Genomic DNA, 20,055 nt, shown 5'->3' with positions numbered 1-20,055 from the left:
ATCGGTTCTTATTGCATCAAAGTAAAATTCCAGTTAAAAACCAAACCTACTGCGTGTATCTTTGCAAGTATATGTAAATGTATAACCAAAATATTAAATACTGACTGTGACGATTGGGGAGAGATGGGCGAAGGCTGCCAGCCTAGTCAAATAGAATTTGATATATAATTCTATCAACTGTATAAATAAATCTAAAATACAGGCTTGTGTTTTTAAATGAAAGAAAAACACAGTAAAATGTGAACTTCAAGATTGTTACAACATTTCCCCCTTGCTGTAAAGAAAAACTAAGTCAAGCCTTTCAAATTTGTCTTTTGAAATTGAAATGATTTTATGACATTCTTTGATCTTTAAAGTTGGTTCAGGTCAGGCTGGCTGAAGACATTTTGTCTATTGTGTTAACTAAGGACTAATTGCTAGAGTGTATATGTGAAATGCCTTTTAGTGTTGTATTCTCCTGTACAGGTGTTAGCTTGCTAAATAATGTAAATGGAGTTTCTATTAGCCTGGGAACTCAGAGCAGGTGTCAAGATGATGCAATATGAGTACTGGGAAAGCCTAAGTGGATCTTCTCTATACTTCTGTACTTCTCCATCAACACTCTCAGAGCAAACATTGCATCCGTAGTGCTCCTTCCCAGCATGAAACCATATTGCTGATCACTAATCATCACCTCCCTTCTTAACCTAGCTTCCACTACTCTTTCCCATACCAGAAGTGATCTGTGCCTGACGTATAAAGCCATGTCCAACCCGGAATTAATGGACATGCTGCACCTCAGAAAATCCATATCCAATCGAGCTACCCGCCCGAGGGACTTAAACCTCAGCACTGAAATAAATAGGACATGCTGGAGGGACAGATTCATAATCCAGAGGCTCCCTTCACTCTGGAATAAAATCACAGTCCAGGTTAGGCAGAGTCCCTCATTGACTCTCTTCAAGAGGAATCTTGATGAGTAGACGGGAGATCGTAGGTTTACCCCGGGTATCACTTCTGTGTCACTGTTAGACAGAGGCACAGTATACTAACCTCGAAAAAGGGCATAGCAAAATTAATTTAAAATGGGTGGCGAAAGCCATACACACTCTGGCTAGGCTTGTAAATGCCCTAAGGTAGATAGCCTAATATGAATCTATGAGCCTATAATCTGGGGAGAACCCAGAGACATGTTTGTTAGTGATGTTTTATAAACTGTGTGTCAGAGAGAGATATAAAGCATTTTGTTCTCGATATCCAACTTACCAGCACTCTGCTTATGCTCACATGTAAGTTTTTAGCACAGTGATTTCTTGTAGGAATAGTTAAAGCTAGTAAAGATTAATTAGTTTTTTTAAAAAAAATCAGACCTGCCCTACTGTATTATTTTAAGTTTCTGTGTGATCTATGAACTCTTATATAGCTCTGTGGTATAGTAGTTTTGTCTTGTGTTTTAAGTATTTATTATTAAATATTGTTAAAACCTTCTACCTGTGGCTGGTTTATGTAGAGATAAATTATGCTTCAGAGTACTTTATATATTTATAGAGTTTATTGTCTAAGCCCTTCCAATACCATTGGATATTAATATTGCACAATAATAATTGGACACCCTTTTAAGGGCCTTTTAGTAGCTGATATTATTAACTTGGTGGTGGCAGTAATTACTCCTGCATAGTCTGGGTAAAGGGGCACAGCTGAAGAATCTGTGTCAGCCTTTCCCAGGAGTGTCTGTAAAGTGTATAAATACTTATCTCAAAGTGTGTGTGTATGTGTGTTGTGTCAGCTACTTGGTAGGGACACGAAGCACTGGTTGGACAGAGAGGGTTACTGGAGGTTTTAGCTTGCCCAGTTAGGCTGAGACCTGGAAACTATTGCTGTACCAGTGGGGAATCTTATTGGGGACTTGGTGAACAAGGAAGCAACCAGCCCCAGACTGACTGTGATCTCTGTGTAGTTATACTTTCCTCTTCTAGGAGACAACCTCCCTGGCGTTAGTGGTAAGGATTGAGGCTCCTTGATTGCTGGGCCAGGGCACGGTCATCACACTGACATACACACACAGTTGTCACACTGACATACACAGAGAGTGGAGCAAAAAATCCACTTTTCTTTAAATAATTTACTACTGTCATCTTCAATCATTTCTAAGACATCTTCAAAGCAACCATTAAAGCTGCTTTACTGGAAAAGCTCACCCAAACTCTGCTACAACTTGCTGTGAGGGAAAGGTTAGTTTGCTTTGGCTTTCTTCTATTTTGTATAACTTCATTGCCGCCTTCTGTTTTGTATACTGTGATTTGTTTTCTTTACACTGGGTTTTACTTGTATTCTACTTTTAATTGCATATTTAAACTAGAAGAGCCTACAGCTGTGTCTCTTGTGAGTCAAGCAGAATTTTTTTCTACCCGCCCACACTGGTGCTGTTGTGTTCTTAAAAGCAACTGTCTTTTTAGTTGCGTGCCCCTTACATTAATGTGACCACATATCTCCTTCCCTCTCCCCTTTCATTGGCTGTTGTGAGTAAGCACAAAATTATAATTTTGAGAAATCATTCCCCTTCAACTATTTAAATGTATTGGCCTTTCCACTGTATTCCATAGAACTGGAATACAAAGTGCCCACCCCCTTTCAATCTGTCTTTGTCTTTTAAAATTAGTGGCTCTCCACTTAGACAGCTAAAGCTTAATTTACCCCGTTTTATATGTAACTGCTTAGTGCACACTGCAGTACTTAGGGTATTAACCATCTTTTTCCATCTTATCTTTAAAGTCTTTAACATCTATTGCAAGACCACCAATTATTGGAGATCCCACATTCTGCCTCTCAATAGTCATCTTGGGATCAGGGCTTCTGTTTTCTCCTCGTGAGAGAAGGAGCACAGGTACATTATTTCCTGGTGACTACTGGTCACTGGAAAACCTAATAACTGCTTCATAGGTGACCGCTTGGAATCCGTGCTTGTTTGCTGCTCCTGGTGAAAGAAGGAGCAGAGTGCATTGATTCCTGACTGTTTCTGGTTGGGCTGTGAGTGTCTGTGCTTGATGTTCTTGATTGGTCTGATTGCTGTTCAAGGCATCTACCAGGAAAAGGCTACAACAAGCCTACAGACTGTGGATCATCAAGCAGGCCATGGCCTGCTTCTCATCTTGGGATTGGTGATAATGTTTTGCTTCTGGTGAGAGAAGAAGCAAAGGAGCATTGTATCCCAGCAGAGTGAAGCTGTGGTCAGACCAGCACTAGTAGTAGCCAGGCAGTAGCCATTCACGTGACTCCCTCAGTTTCATCATCCTTGACAAGCTCAGTAAGTACTGCTTGATTTGTTTCTTAACTTCAAAATATCGGTCTAAATACTTGATCATTAAAATTTCAGGGTCTACTGATTAGTTTACCCTCAAGTGTTTGGCAGTGCCCTATATAGATACAGACACCTTGAGTGACATTTTTCTAGTAAAAGCACAATGGAAATTTCACCAATACCTAGTTGCACACAGGACAACTAGTTTGCAGTGACGAGCACTGTCCCCAGAGTTGCAAACTGGATACTCCTGACATTGCTTTATATTCTCACTCCAACTGTCAAATCAATAGAAAGGGTCTGTTGCCATGGATATGAACTTTCCCACTATCTCCATTACCATCTTGGTGGGTATGAGCTTCCTGAGGTAATCTAGAAAGTGCCTCATGTTTACTGATAACCAGTTAAGTCTGAAACAAACTGATACGGTATATGAGAGACGTATTTACACCATGTCACTAGAAGCAAAGCTATCACATAAAAGTACTCCTAATGTCAATAAGGTTATCAGTAGTACACACACTGTACCCATCACACACAATTGAAAGCAGACATATAGCCCCACATATGCTGAGGCACCTAAATGTAACCTTCCTAAACCTCAGAGACCTCCAAGATGAAGTACACATAACAAATACCTTCAGCAGCCCCAAATGCATTCTTTCAATACAACACCCACGCAAACACACAGAGCTACATGTCATGCAGCTTCTGTATCTAAGTCCACAAGACACAACACCACACAATCCAGTATTCATATCATTTGTCATTAGAGGTTCCGTCATGAGACACACTGATGTCCCTCTCACTAGGCTGAGTAAGAAGAAAGTCTTGGATCTGATGAAGTTCCCTATTTTAAATGGAATGAAAGTTCTTATCCTTTGGGATTTTGTACTTTGGATTTTTATTGTTAAAGCTGGTATTTCTCTAACACTGTGGACAGCTTTTTTTCCTGTGTACTGCTCCTTTTGAGGTACTTTTTGGATTACTTGTCTGTTTTCTGGTTTGGTTTATGGATTTAGAAAGTCATGGTCAGTTGCTTATCAGGGGCTAGGATGTACCATTTTACTCATGCACTTAGGTCATTGGGCCACAAGTACCAGTATGACTCAGTCATAATCCATGTGGGTGTAAATGACCTGAGATGTACCTCCCTAGACTATATGAAGACAGGCATCATGGAGCTCTTAGAATATGTGTCTCAGGCTGGTATGAGCCTAGCATTGTGCAGTATTTTACCTTCTCTAAGGATGATACCACAATATGTACATAAGATGACTGACTTTAATAATTGGCTTGGTTTCTGGTGTCATTCTAAGGGGATACAATATTTGTCAGCATGAAAGGAGATGGTCATAGACCATGCTACTTTTCCAGGCATGGTCTGCACCTCTCCCCACTAGACTTTTGAGTTTTAGCCTTTTTTAGGTAATGCCAAACTGAAAGTACTTTCAACATAACAAATCAAAACCAAGAAAATCTAAAGGTATTACTGCTCATTGCTAGGTGTCTAAACAAAAAAACTCTACACCCTAGCAGCTCTTCTCACCTTAGAGAATGCTGAAATCTGTGCAGTCACTGAAATATGGTTAAAAGCTAAAGCTTCAGAGAGCACACCAACAGTGTAAGATTATAATGCTTTTCATACATTTAGACCAGTTACTAAACAGACAGGGACTAAAGGTGGAGGTGCCTCAATTAACCTCCAAACTAAATATACCTCAAGGCTGGTCAAACAAGACAATGCACTTGAGCTACTCCATGTTCAAATTACCATAGACAATGTCCAATACCACTTTCTTGCAAGCTATAGGTCCTCCTCTATGACCTAGGAAACCCTTACCATGTATTTAAACTTATTGGAAACGCTCACCATCCAACCCAATACCATATTCTTGGGTGACTTTAATTACCCCACTATGAACTGAGAATCCTATATGACACCAAATATACAGGCACAGAGATTCCTGATTTTTGTAAACACAAACTCCTTGGACCATTTTATCACTGCAACAACCAGGGGTGCAACCATACTGGATCTGGTCTTCACTATTATGGGAGAGTGCAGTGCACCCCCTTGGGTAGTGTCTTCTCTGATAAGGTCAGACCTCAAAATGGTCTTCTTTCAAGTAAAAATAAAACCTGGACTCCCAGCTAGCCGTGGAATATTCAGGAACACTCTAAGGATAACTTTCTGCTGTTAAGTGATAAACTGGCAAAATTTGAAGCCCCCATAAACCCTGAGAACACTGCTGCCTATGCTGAACTGTTCACAGAAACTCTGTATAGGCATGTTAATAGCTGCATAGAGGCAGCTGTACCCACCAGGAAGAAGTACAGAACTAAATCAAAAAACAAGCCACCCTAGTGGAATCACAAAATCAATAGGGTGTATTACAGAAGGAAGACATACATGGCAAAAATTAGGAGGTGCGCCTCCCAGCAGGATAAATGCACTCTCATCAAACTAAGCAAACAACTAAGGGGACAAATAAAGTCTACCAAAGCCAAATTTGAGGTAAATGTGGCCTCCAAGGCCAAGGACAATCACAAAGTATTCTTTAGCTATGTCAGTAACCTCAAAGGCAGTACATAATTGTGTACAGAGCTCATTGTAAGTGGAGCCACCTATACTGGCCAGAAGAAATAGTAAACCTACTGGCTGACAAATTCAGCTCTAACTTTACCCCTCTCTCCACCTCAACCTTCCTTCAGGAAATACCATCAAATATAACCCCCTGCTACCACTAGGGAACAGGTCCTTAATGGTCTAAGGTCAAGAACACTGCACCAGTGGGCCCAGAGAATATCCCAGGATGCCTGCTAAATAGCATGAAACATGATCTATCCGGCCATCTGGAATTGCTATTTAACTGTAGCCTCCAAATAGGCTTTGTGCCTCTTGAATGGAGAACAGCAACACTCATCCCTCTGCACAAAGGTGGGCCATCTACAGACCCTGGAAACTACAGAGCCATAAGTCTCACTAGTCTTGTATGCAAAGCTATAGAAAGAACTATCATGTTAATGATCAATAATGACATAGTAAACCTCCAGACACGGGACCCACCCAGTTAGGTTTCATTAAGGGAAGGTCATGCCTACTCAACCTGGTGGACTTCCTTGAGAAGGTCAGCAAAGCAATGGATGAGGGCAAAATGGTTCACACTGCCTACCTTGACCTGGCCAAGGCAATTGACACAGTACCCCACTCAGGCATTGTTGACCAACTCAAGAGGTTAGGTACAAACCTGTAAGTCACCTGGTGGATAGCCAATTGGCTCAGAGACAGAAACCAGGAAGTTACAATTAGGGAGTCCATCTCTACAAAGAGGCCAGTCACAAGTGGAGTCCCTCAGGGATCAATCCATGGACCACTCCTTTTTGGCATTTACTTCTCCGAAGTCAAGGCCAGTGTCAGTGGTGTCTGACTAAATTTGCAGATGATTCCAAATTAGGAGCTGTCATTGAATCCCACACCAGCACAAATGCTCTCCAGGAAGGGCTGACACAGACAAACAGGTGTCAGAGCCATGGACTAAAACTAAATGCCAAGAAATGCATAATAGTATCCCTCAGGAAGTCATCCACCCCTAGTAATTATCACATTGACAATGCCCCTTAGAGTTGATGCAGTAGTCTGTGACTTGGGGACACACATAGAGAGTAATCTAACCTTTGACCATCATATGTCTACAATAGTGAAGAAATCATTCTGTGTTGCACAATGTATAAACAAAGGTATGACATCTAGGTCCAAGGAAATCATTGATCCACTGTATTTGGCATTCATCAGACCTATCATTGAGTACAATGGTCCCTTTGGTATGTACCTAACCAGACATATCCAACAAATGGAATGCCCACAGAGGTTACTCACTAAAAGAATACAGGATGTAAGTAGAATATCCTATGTAGACCACCTCAAGGCCCTATCCCTGTATTCTGTCTCCTACAGGCTGTTGAGGGGCGATCTATGCCTGGCATACAGGGCATTGTCACACCCCACTCTGATGGACCTCCTGCATATCAGTAAAGCAAACAGCACCAAAATTACCAGTTCTAAAGGCTTAAACCTTGCCTGTGATATAAATATGACCTGCTGGAGAGACAGGTATGTATCCCAAAGACTACCCTGTCTATGGAACAGACTCCCCATCCATGTGAAGCAGAGTTCCTTCCTAACCCAATTCAAATGCAACTCAGACAATTTGATAGGGAACAAGAAATTCATCCCTGGCGTGACACCTATGCATCTAATGGACACGTGCAGCCTATAAATGATTCATCTCCCAAGCCCCTGCTTGTAAATGTTTCATCTACCAAGCCCTTGCTTACAATTATCAAGGGTACAAAAACTTGTCAGAGATTTGGGATGCATGGCTAGGCTTAAAAAGGCCCTTGTGGTCATTAGACTAGTAAACACCTATGAACCTAAGTGCAATTCTAATTATTTATAGTGATATTATTTGCAAGCAACCAACCACTTTCTTACTTCTCAACAAAAAATCTACCAAATAAAAAACTCAGTTGCATCCACCTTGGGATAGGTAAAACCTACATCATAACTTGTTTTTTGTGCAGTTTCAAAATGTGTCGTAAGGAAACAAGAGACACTGATTGTAGGTAAAACAGCTGGCTGAGTTTTTAATTGCCATAAAAGTTCTTTCTTTGTCAGTAAAGAAACAAAACCACCCTCTTGTACCAAAAATCTAAGTGACAGAACTCATCACATGTCATTGAGTGTTGTTAAAAAGCATCGTCTGTGTTTGCCTTTTTGAAGACATATACATGTGGAGTTTTTCTTTCAGTTTTGCCTATAGAATGCTTTATATTTACCACAGGAAGCTAAATAAACTATACCTCTAGAATGGCAATTAAATACCTTGCTGGTCCATGCTTCTATCAAAGCCATCTTTTGCAACAATGTGATCCTTATAGATAAAGCCATCTTTTGCAACGAGATCCTTATAGATATGCCTGCAGAACTGATAACAACCTCATTTTTATGTGCCAGGTCAGCCAGGTCATCAACTGAATTCAAGACTTACTCTTCTGTCTATGTACTCAAACACAGCTATCAAATTATTGTTTTATCAAAAATTTCAGATCATTACCATATATCTTAAATAGATCTGAGTGCCCCTTTAAAATTTTCTAATTGGTTTGTTTGATTCCATCAATCACACCACTGTTTAACCTGTATTATAACACAAGAGCAGAATGGTGCCAGTCAGTCTTATTGTCTCCCTCAGCTGTAGTAATACCATTGTTTAAAATGTGAGTGCATTATGGTTGGAATTTAGTTAAAATTTGACTATGTGTATCCCTTTCCATAGGCATTTCCAGGAAACAGCACATGGCTAATTAGAATTAGTCGCTCACCCAGACTGCCTCATTAGAATATAGCATCACCATGGAGACAGCCCTCCATGGAGATTTTGCCAGCCAATCACTGTGATGGGCCTGTATCTGAATCAGAAAAGACATCTGCTAGTGGTTGGCCACTCAGGGCTTACCTCATCTGATAAGCCTTTCTGAATCCCAACCAAAGTGTCTCTCAGTTGTCATACTGCCTCAGATTGCTTATTAATCATTTATTCTGACAATAAAGACCTTTGTGCAAGTAGTTCATCAACAAATGGTTTTGTTTCATCAGATATAATTTTAGAAAGTCTCATAGCTTGCCCTTTAACTACATTTCTTTTCACCTGAAATAGATGAGTGCTTAAGTGTGCTCGTGCATTTCTAAATGTTGGTCTTCAGTAAATCATAGTTTGAAAACATTCTTGAGTCTGTTTTTACTTATTATAATATATAAAAACTCAGTACTTTTAAATGCCCATGTCACTGTGAACTCTAAGAAGCTGGTGTCTCTATTCAAATGCTCAAAAAAATCTATTAACTCTTGTTCCGAACTAAACCACAAAACAAAAATATCATCAGTTAAGTTACTGTAAAGTAATAAATACATGGGGATTATACACAAAGCTAAAAATTATTTTATGTTTCCAGTCACAACCACAACCCTCATTAAGTAGCTGTTTTATAAAACAGTGCCACAATTAAACAGTATATTTGCCTTCTATCAAACCTGCCAATAGTCATTAAAAACTATTTTAATGTCTGTAACGGGATTAAAGTATACAAGCTTTTTATGTGTACAGGCTCAGATTTTACTTCTTTATAGTCGACAGAAAACATTGCATGAGTCTTTCAACCCATGCATTTGCTTCTAAACTTATCATTTCAAAAGTCTCTCAACATACATTACTATAGTTTGCTTCTTCGAGTCCCAGAATGAGATATTAGGTCTAAATGGCATCTTTTGATAGTCTGTACATTTTATTAATGTCAAACCTAATGGCCAACTCAGGATGGTCTCCTAGCAAAAAACTTTAAGACTTAGATAAACTGAGAGCATTCATGAACACATCTGTCAACAATTTGTCAAAATTATGGTATGTTTTACACTATCGCCAAGACTTCCTCATATGTGAAAACTTGTGCCAGACAGTAAATTGTTCATACTGTCAATATATTTGTCAATGCCCAAACTTGCAAAAGCACTTCTGTGTGAGGTTTCTTAATTCAAATGTCTCTGTTTTTTTTCTCAAGCTGTAAATCACCTTAGATTAATCTTTATTTATGTTACAAGCCCATGCTTTGAATTTCTCACAAAGCACTTTTCTAATTTCAGCTTCACAGGAAGCCTCAGATGCTGCCACAGGATGAAAAGTATTACTTCATTTTAAGTGTTTTTGTACTGTGTTTGTGTTAGCAAAGTAAGTTTTGAAGTAAATAACTTAAAGGTCCCTGACCATATTTGCTGCTCTTCTAGAAATTAGAAGTGCGTATGCACTATGCCAACAATGGAGTCAATTTCTAGCAAGAGTTTCTAAGCCTTACTTGTTCAGCAGAAATGTTGCAACTGGAGATGAATGCAAAAACATGCAAGGTAATACAGTATGGTCAGGGAAACCATTTGAGAAAGGGTCTCCTGGAGAAAAAGAAAAGGATTTAAAATTTTAATGAGAGCAGTGTGAGCAGCTACCCTTAACAGGATGCAAAGATACTATCTAAACAGGCATGCTTGAGAGATGCTAAAATCAACCAACTATTGCAGAAAGCATTAATGGACGGTCAGAGCCTGACCATGATACACAGCAAAGGTTACAACAATTGAGTGTACATAAGCAGCTGAATAAAGAAAGACACTGCTTGGCATGCATGCAGTGAATGGGAAATTCGCAGAAAATGGAGCACGTTGCTTTTCTGGAGAGATGGGAGAGCCAGAATGGTATCATTTCAAGAGAAATAAAAGCAGAAGAAGATACAGGTGTCAACTAAAACATGCATAATTCAATACAGACATTTTAAAATGCTGTTTTATGGAATTTGTGATGTGGCCTTGGAATGCTCTGCCAGAAGAAAATATAAGAGTGTTGGTCAACAGAGGAATTTAATGGGGTCCAATATGGATGAAAATGATGATGTTCAGGGGACAAAAAGGGGTATCAGCATAAGTGTTAGCAGCATTTGCACAGATCCAGTGCAGAACAAGTTTTTTTTCATTAGCGTCTTTGTATGATCATGCATCTGTACATATCAACCAGCTGTTAAATACAGCAGAACGGAATCATAATTAAACTTTTAGAACGAGATAATTAGTTAGTCAGTGGAGATGTTAGTGCCTACTCTGAATAAATGGTCAGCATCTGATCAGCGACTTCTCTGTCACAACAGTTTTGAAGAATAAATAGAGACTAAATGGTCCAGATTCCAGAAGTGTCTACTTTGGAACAATCCTATTGAATTTTTCAGGGACTGTAGTTTTTGTTCAGCATCTAGTCACCAATGGTAGAGTAAATATCCTGCGCCTTGCAAGTCTAAGCTTATATGTGGCTACAGATCTCAAGTGTGAGTTTTAGATAGACAGCAGGAGAAGCAGACAGTCTATCCTAGTGTGTGTGTTTGTGTGTGTGTGTGTGTGTGTGTGTGTGTGTGTGTGTATATATATATATATATATATATATATATAAAATCAGGTTTAACCCTCTAGTCATAAGTGTCCCTTTTCAGGGATGCCCCAGGAGCATGTGTCATCTGATTCTAAGTGACAAATGGAGATGGGTGAATCAAGTCCTGTAGCCCTGATTACAGAAATCTGTTCATTAAAAGCTTGAAACCTTAATTGTCTGTGATAACTGCCAGACAATATGCTGGATTATGCCATAATAAGTATATTCTAGTTTGGATTAGAGAAAGATTTTGATATCACAACAATTAAATGTGAAAGTAGATTAACAAACGTCACTGTGTTCAAACAAAACCACTGTAGAATCTTCAGTGGCCCTCTCAGTTGGTGACAGTGTGCTGGTAGAATCTTCAGTGGCCCTCTTAGTTGGTGACACAGTGTGCTGGTAGAATCTTCAGTGGCCCTCTCAGTCGGTGACACAGTGTGCCGGTAGAATCTTCAGTGGCCCCCTCAGTCGGTGACACAGTGTGCTGGTAGAATCTTCAGTGGCCCTCTCAGTCGGTGACACAGTGTGCTGGTAGAATCTTCAGTGGCCCTCTCAGTCAGTGACACAGTGTGCTGGTAGAATCTTCAGTGGCCCTCTCAGTTGGTGACACAGTATGTTGGGCTTTATTTTGTTCCAAAAGCATTTCTCTGTTGCCAGTTTAGTCTTAGTTTCCTCTCTTCTCCTTGGCTTACTACTGTGTTACTAAAGTAAGGAAACAGACTTCTTGCATGCAGTAAAAACATTAAAAGTTATAGTTACTGCAAGAGGCTAATCAACTTTAAATTAGAAATTGAAATTCATCACTTTAACAGAGACAGTTGCAAAGGAAAACATCAAGATATACCACCGTTTTTATTATTCATCATGACAGGAAGTGTGGTTTTTGAGTATGAGCAACATTTTACGGGAAGTGGTTTATTGCAAGGAGTATCTGTATTCAATAAAGTGATTTTGAAGGTAAAGTATGCCCATGTACTTCATATCACTTGTCTACACTGACAAATTAAATACCATCCAAAGTACAGTTTGCTTACAATATGTGGTCACAGTTTAGAAAATTACTAGCAATTCTAGCCACAGCATTATTAATGCTAGATTACCAGGAATGTCTGACTGGGTAGGAGCCCATTTTCAGCATAGGCCTGGGGAGAAAAGCTCCAAAGTATTCCAAAACATTTTAAGAAGAATAATTTTGCAGTCTTTAAAAATAATTTAAAAAAATCCAGTTTAAATAATTATACCAAACTAGACATAATGTGAAAACATTGGTTAAGAATACATACATGTTATATGACAATGATTTAATAGTTAGAGCAATGTTGGCCAGTTTATAGAGAAATTAAAGGTAAGGTATTATAATAGAAACATGAATTGCAAAAAAGTAAAAGAAAAGTGACCTTATGGTATACTCAGAGAGAAGGCCAGCGGGGAGAGAAATTGATAGAAGTAAGGAAGTGAATGAAGAAGGGAGAGTAAAGAGATTTAAGGTATGAATAAGTATTTGCTCACGTTTAGGGATATAGTATATCCCGGTGCTGAACAAGAACAGAGACAGTTTTTGGCTAGGTAGCCTTTGAGAATGGTTTTGAAGTATGGAAGGGAGGGTATTGACCTGATGGATAGAGATAAGGAGTTCCAGGCTTTAGCAACATACAAGTACAGGCAATGCACAGCACATTTGATAGGTTAGACAGGAGTTTTTGGTCATTGGATTGTAATGACCAGCTGGGAACATAGTGGTGTAAAATGTTTAGTGCTGGACAAGCAGATAGATGCTGGATAATTTTATAGGTGGTAAGAAGCTGTTTGTGTGTTAGTTGATGAGGTAGTTCTAGCCAGTTTAGCCTTTTTAGTGCTATATAGTGGTGGGTTCTAAAAGAGGTTTTTGCTGCAAATTTAGCAACTTTGTTATAGGAATGGTCAAGTTTTAATTTCTGTGATGCCTGAAGGTTAGTGGGGGCACCATAAAGAAGTGTGGGGAGAAGATAAGTAGAGGCAAGTGTAGCTTTAGTGGCATCAGTGGGAAAGTGAACATGAATTGTTTAACTTTTGGCACTAATAATAATAAAAATGATAATGAGGGCGCCATGCATACTGTGACATTGACATCATGTTCTCTCTTCCTAAAAATTCATAAAACTGTTTTTTTTTTTTTTTGTCTTAACAGACAGAAAACATTTATTGTGATGGAGTTTTATTGAATTGGTACTCCTGTTTATTTATTTATTTATTTGTCTTTATTGACCAGGGTAGGTGGGCTGATCCTGGGACCTATTCCAGAGATGAACCTGGTATCAGCATGGTTGCAACACAGGCCCCAACATTCAATAATCTCTCCCTTTGATTCAATAAAGCCTACACAAAGTGTATATTAATTTTAGTTTTCCTACTGATTTTCTTGCAGCTTTAAATACTGGGGGGAGTTACCACAAAGTGTAGACTACACATACACTTAGTATAATCTTTTGGAGTGACTAGAAAGCACAAAAAATGTCATAGGGATGTTCCTGAATACAGATTGTGTACTCTTATTGTACACTTAATGTAGGTGTTATTGAATCTGACCATCTGTGTAGTCTTTGTGCAGAACATACACAGAGTTTCCATGTGTGCGCAGCAGTGCACACTGCATATTAGTGAGGTGCAGTGAACCTAAGCTAGGTTTGTTGGCTGGCAACAGTGTTGCCAGTCAAGAAATCATGTCAGTGAATGCGGATATAAATTTTGTGTAAAACAGAGCACCCACAGTCCACAGATTTGCTTATAATGCCTCAATGACCACCAGGGTTTCACAGATAGCTGTGAATCTTAGTGCAACATAATGTGTGTTTAACCAGAAAGAGGGGCATATTTGTCATAGATGTTGCATAGACTTGTAGTAGAATGAAACTCAAACATACCTGTCATCTTCTCCATATAGCCTAGTACCATTGAAACCACTTCTGAAAGAAAGGAGACTAAGTGTCAAAAAATAGAATCATCTAACTAAGTAATAATACTTTCCCTCCATTGGCCATGTTAATATATAGCTATGGACATTTGTTTTACATCTCAAATGTGAAATTTATTCTCAAATGTGGAATGAATGAGTCAGTTTTGCCCTGGAAAAATGGCATCCATCATAGGTGAGAAGTTGCCATGTAAATATGTAGCTATGGACATTGGTTTTACATCTTAAATGTGAAATGTTTGCAGAAGCAAGAAGTAAACTACATTAACGCATTAACTACTAATCAATTAATTAAATCTCCCTGAAGGAATTGATCTGTTTATGAAAGGCAATGTGAAGCTGTGTGTATAGCGATAGTATAAACATCATTTCCTCGGAGAAGTGTATGTGTTAACCAAGAGCTTAATAACAAACGAAAATCTCTGTGAAGAAATTGCTATCAAGAGCAATGAGAGGTATTGGTCATTTAAATATGTAACTTTTACTTTGCATCCTAAATGTGAAACATTATTACCAGGTGTGTAATGAAAGAGTTAGTTTTGTCCGGAAAAACGGCATTTATCATGGGGGGAGAAGTTGTCGCAAATATAACTCTTTTACATTGAGATAATGATAAATACTGGAAGTAAATTATGTCAATACATCAACTAATATTTTTTTTTGAAGAAATTGCTCTTCATATATGAAGTGAGAAGTTATGTCTATAGCATATATTGAAAATTAACAGCAAGTGATGGTCTCTGAGAAGAAATTGCTTGAATAGCAATGAGAAGATCGGATTACAGACACATAATGTATTTAAAACAATCGACTTCCATTGGTCAGAATATAAGCTGTATTGGTGAATGACTCCTGTTGGTTATTAAAGCAAATCTCTCATGCTCATTGGCTAGAAAATAAATAGCTGAAATAATATCACTTCTAACACTTCCGTGAGGATGCGATAACATTATAAGCATATTAACTGGATGACAACTTGGTCAAAATGTATCAAGAGTGCACTATAAGTCTACGAATGAATCATTCTGTAGCTAGCACTGTTAGCTTGCCATTTTCTCAGAGCTATTTGATGCATCTTAAAATCATATGAGGCTCATGTAAATATAATGCTTAAGCACTAGATGAAAGTTTTCATTAAGACCATTTGTAAAGATAATGTGAAGTTGGCCTTAAACAACAGAGGTAAGGCAATTTTTATAATTGCAAAGTATACGAAGGGTAAATGAACCCCTATTGGACAGAATGGAAACTTTTCTGCTTTTTCTGGGACTTCATTGGCTGGTTGACCAGCAGTTGGATACATGTTTTTAATGTCTCGATGATAGCGACCTATACTTTTATCATAAAGATTTTGTCGTTTCCCAAACACCACGCTAAAGGCCTATATAAAGACAATTCATGTCTCAATTCAATGAGAATTAAGCCATTCTTTTGGGAGAATTAAGAAACTAATTTTTTGGAAGATAGCGCTCTGAGAAATATCAACCAATAATCAAAATCTCCATGAGAAAATGGCTGTCAAAAGGTGTGTTTTTAGTGATAATATAAACATCATGTCTTCGGAGAAGTCTGAGTAATTTTATAGTTTAATAATAACTGAACAACTCTATGAAGAAATTGCTATGAAGAGCAATGAGAGGCTGGGTTCACAAAGACATAATGTATTCATAATAATTGTTTCCCATTGGTTAGAATGAAATCTCAACTTTCCATGGGAGTTTATTGGATAGTGAAAGAAAGTCATGCAAATTATGATACTGTGTTCCGTCTGTGAATGGTTTCTATTGGTTGTAAATGAGAATCTCCTATACCCATTGGCCAGAAAATGAGTAGCAAAAACCATGTCATTTTAAATCATATTGTGAGTTAATTATCATTGTGAAAGAAACAGTACAAACTGTAAGTGCATTTTTTGGATACAACCTAATTAAAAATGTATCAAAAATACAGCATAAGTTTACGAATGAATTATAACCCTGCAGATGGCATTATGAGCTTGACGTTTTCTTGGAGATATATGATTATTAGCAGTTTATGTAAGCACAAAAGTGAAGCATCATATAATGTTCTTTGATAAGGAAAGTTGCATTTGTAAAGACAATGTGAAACTGGCCTTAAACAGTGGATATCAAGTGATTTTCCGACCATAAAGTATGCAAAAGGTAGATGAATTCCTATTGGATGGAATGAAATTCTCCCGCTTTTCCTGGGATTCCATTGGCTGATTTACCTGTAGGCAGAGATAAGTCTTAATGTCTCGATGAAAGTGAGTTAAATTATATTATATTACAAAGGTTCTGCTGTACTTTAAATATCATGTTAAAGAGCCCAAACAAGGGAAATGTAATCATGCATGTAGAGATGGTTTGGTGTATGTGTTGCATATCCTAATAACTCAGAGATGTGCAAGAAATCCAATGGGTGCTGTAAAAATTCATGATTGAATGCTATTTGGTCTCAGTGAAGATCTTGTTTTGGCTTGGATGGTAACAAGGGGCTCGGAAAGCTTAAGCCTACTATTGGCTAAATGATTTGGACTGAGTACATTCTTTTCTATTGGAGAAAAATATGTAGGAAGAGACTAAAGAGATTAATTGATTGGCCAAAAAGTCAATTTCCTTATGTTTACAAAGACTGATTGGTCTGCTTCAGTAAGTTGGCGAACTATGACTATTTGCATTTATTCTAAATGTGTCATCTGATTCAAATGTTGGGATTGTGATTGAATTTTTGTACTTTTAAAAATAGGATGCTCAGGACTAGTTAATCAGGATCTAAAGAAGGCATATTGCTGAAAGCGCTTGTCCTGGTTCTGAGTGAATAAGTTGATTTTATTCATTAACATTTTACATTTATTTTAGTGTGGTGGAACATTCCTTGTCTTCTCAACATTACCTTCTCTGAGCAAGACATGAGGACAAAGGCATACATGATGAGTGGACAGAGGCCAAAAAAATAAGGACTTAGATTTTTAATACTGCACTTCCAAACTTAGACAATTGAAAGAATAAATAGGCGATACATTAGCATGAACTTTCTGAAGAGCATGAAGTTTGAAATGTCTGTCATCAGTTTCTGACTCCACTGCACAGTGACATGTCAATGATTTGCCAGAAAACAATCATGTCATGAGGAACAGATCACAAATCTGAGACAAAATCTGGACATTCTGTACAAATCTGGACATTTGAGAGGTATGCACTCAAAGGTATGTAATATTGAGTGACATTAGTCCACAGATCATCCCAGTGATATGGCAGAAAGACACATTTGTAAAGGAAAACATCTGGACATCCTGGGAATATCTGGACAGTTGAGAGGTATGAATGTGAAGTATATGGTCCAAACACAGGACAGTGTACCTACAGTGCAGAGTATTATGATACCCCATTCCTGGCATTCTGTATTGAAACTGTGTTAATGATTTCTAACAGAACATGGACTGCCATGTAAAATGATCACTCAGGGGAAGTGTGTGTATTGAATAGAGACCCACAGATAAATTGTAGGAATGAACACAGAGACGTAGGAAAGGTGAAACTCCCTCATATACACCAGAGGAGGGCAGGTCAAATGAAGATGGTTGTAGCAGCAACACCAACCACATATCTATATGGTAAGTGCAGACTGTACAGTGAAATTGTGTTGTCTGTCACTATCACACAAGGTAGAAAATTCCTGATGAATCAGACTGCTTGTTTGTGAAAGTACTTTTTTTTCTTTTCTACAATGAAAATAAATGAGTTACACGATATTTCACCGGTTTTACATGCAGTCTCATGGTTTTGGTACAGCTTCTGTTTCCTCTTTTTTACTGTCACACAAGGTGACATAACAATGGAGAAGATGTATGTGTGAGATAAGCATCCTTACATGAATAATGCAGAGGACAGCTGTCAGGGCTCTGACATACAATTGGGGTAGGGTGCATACTGTGAAGCTGTGTAGACTGATATGACTGAAGGTGTGTGCATTTTCAAAAGAGGTCTCCAACAAGCTGACCAGAGGTAAAGAATTATGTAAAACATAAGAACCATAAGTAATCCCATGTCTCTGACATAACATATGCAATGTGGAGTGATGAGATGAGTCTATACACACACACACACACACACACACACACACACATACACATACATACACACTTGAACAGCTATTATGATACATCCACACTCTGTGGGTAACCTTGCCCACTGTCCTGGTCCTGTAATATCTGCAGGAGGTCTTAGGATGGTATACCTGTATGCCACAGTATGGGCAATACAGGCTAGTTGCCTTGTGTGCATGACATATATATATATATATATATATATATATATATATATATATATATATATATATATATATATATGGCCCAATCCACACTGTCACTAATGATATACATGTCATTAATGTTGTCAAACACCTATGTATGTAGTGATGTACTGTGAGCATAAGCAGAACAGGTAGCACACATGCATCTGGTGTAACAACTTCATTTTTGTTCCGCACCATCAGACAGTCATGTATATTCCACAGAAAGAATACCTAGGTCTGGCCAATAGGCTGTGTGACAGCACACTGTGACAAAGGTGGTACACTTCAGTTTCACATCACTGGAAGATGTGTAGGGAGGTACATGATGAAGGGTGCATTGCACACAGTTATTGGTGTGATGATGGTTGGAACCCTGAAGGTATTATGGCCTCTGATATGCGTGCTCTTTACATACCCAGTACCTGTTACATTCAAGGGTGTAGTCAGCACTCTGACCACATGCTGGTGGATGTACACTTACCATCTACCCCAGGACACAGGTCACATACCTATTGGTCTGACTATAGGGTGCGATATCCACATTATATTTGGGTGGTGTGTTTTTCCTAATTCAACAAATCCTCCATGTTTCTTGTCAATATAGGTGTTGTCATGGCTGTGGCAGCGGATTTTGTTATGTGTTGATACTGTCTATATTATGCTACTATCAAAGTTGGAGTCACTGATTGCCCACAATCTGTGGTCCTTCAGGCACCTGTTTGGACACAACATATGTATGTCATCTGTGATGTCCATCACTTAACTAATGGACAGGAAAGGGCCTAGCAGACACCCCTGATGTACCGACCTGATCACTGGACCTGACATAAAGGTCACATCACACATTTCAACATAGTGAGATGCCATGTATGTTTTACATTGGTTTACCCATTTGGTGATATAGTTGTTTGTGGCCACATAAGACAGTGTTGATTGAATACCTCAGTGTGGATTTGTTAAATGCCTTGACCTGGTCAAGTTCCACAAGATGATACTGTTGTCATCCTGCATGCCCTTGATTACCTCTTTGAGGACATCTATCAGATATAACGAACTTGATGTAGCATTAACAATTCACACAGGCTTGTTGCACTAACATAGACTACTACTAGTCAAGAAGAGTCAGGATGTCTCTATATATACATGCATGAGGTGCTGTCCCCTAACTCAGGTGGATGCATGTTGATGTACACCCTTGTATGGGAATATAGGCCATGTGGGGAGGGTATGTTGAACTGTGTATTTATCAGTATCAGGAAGGTGTATGTGCCGAGTCATGTCCTAGGTGATCTGTGTTGTCACAGCTCATTGATTCCGTGTGATAGGCCGGGATGAAGATTAGACAGTGCATACTGCCTCTCTTGATCTGGGCTAGGGTTTTGTCACAACCCCCCATGCAGGTATCATTGGAAAAACATCCAAGCTGGGGATTAATTCTTATGTCAGTTGATGTGTAACCAATTGGCTCACTGACAGAACACATCATGTGAATGGTAGTAAATCAACAT

At 38.6% G+C, this 20,055-nt stretch overlaps 1 protein-coding gene across 2 annotated transcripts in view; it reads right to left on the bottom strand.

Annotated features, from left to right (window-relative positions):
• LOC122811573 (ras GTPase-activating protein nGAP-like) overlaps positions 1 to 20,055 on the bottom strand; it is a 580,578-nt gene that overhangs the window by 321,401 nt on the left and 239,122 nt on the right. The window lies entirely within an intron of this gene.

Source organism: Protopterus annectens, chromosome 9.part0 (assembly GCF_019279795.1).
Source record: "Protopterus annectens isolate FY-2018-M chromosome 9.part0, PAN1.0, whole genome shotgun sequence".
NCBI lineage: Eukaryota > Metazoa > Chordata > Ceratodontiformes > Protopteridae > Protopterus > Protopterus annectens.
The sequence above is the reverse complement of the archived record's forward strand: the minus strand, read 5'-3'. Positions and strand labels throughout refer to the sequence as shown.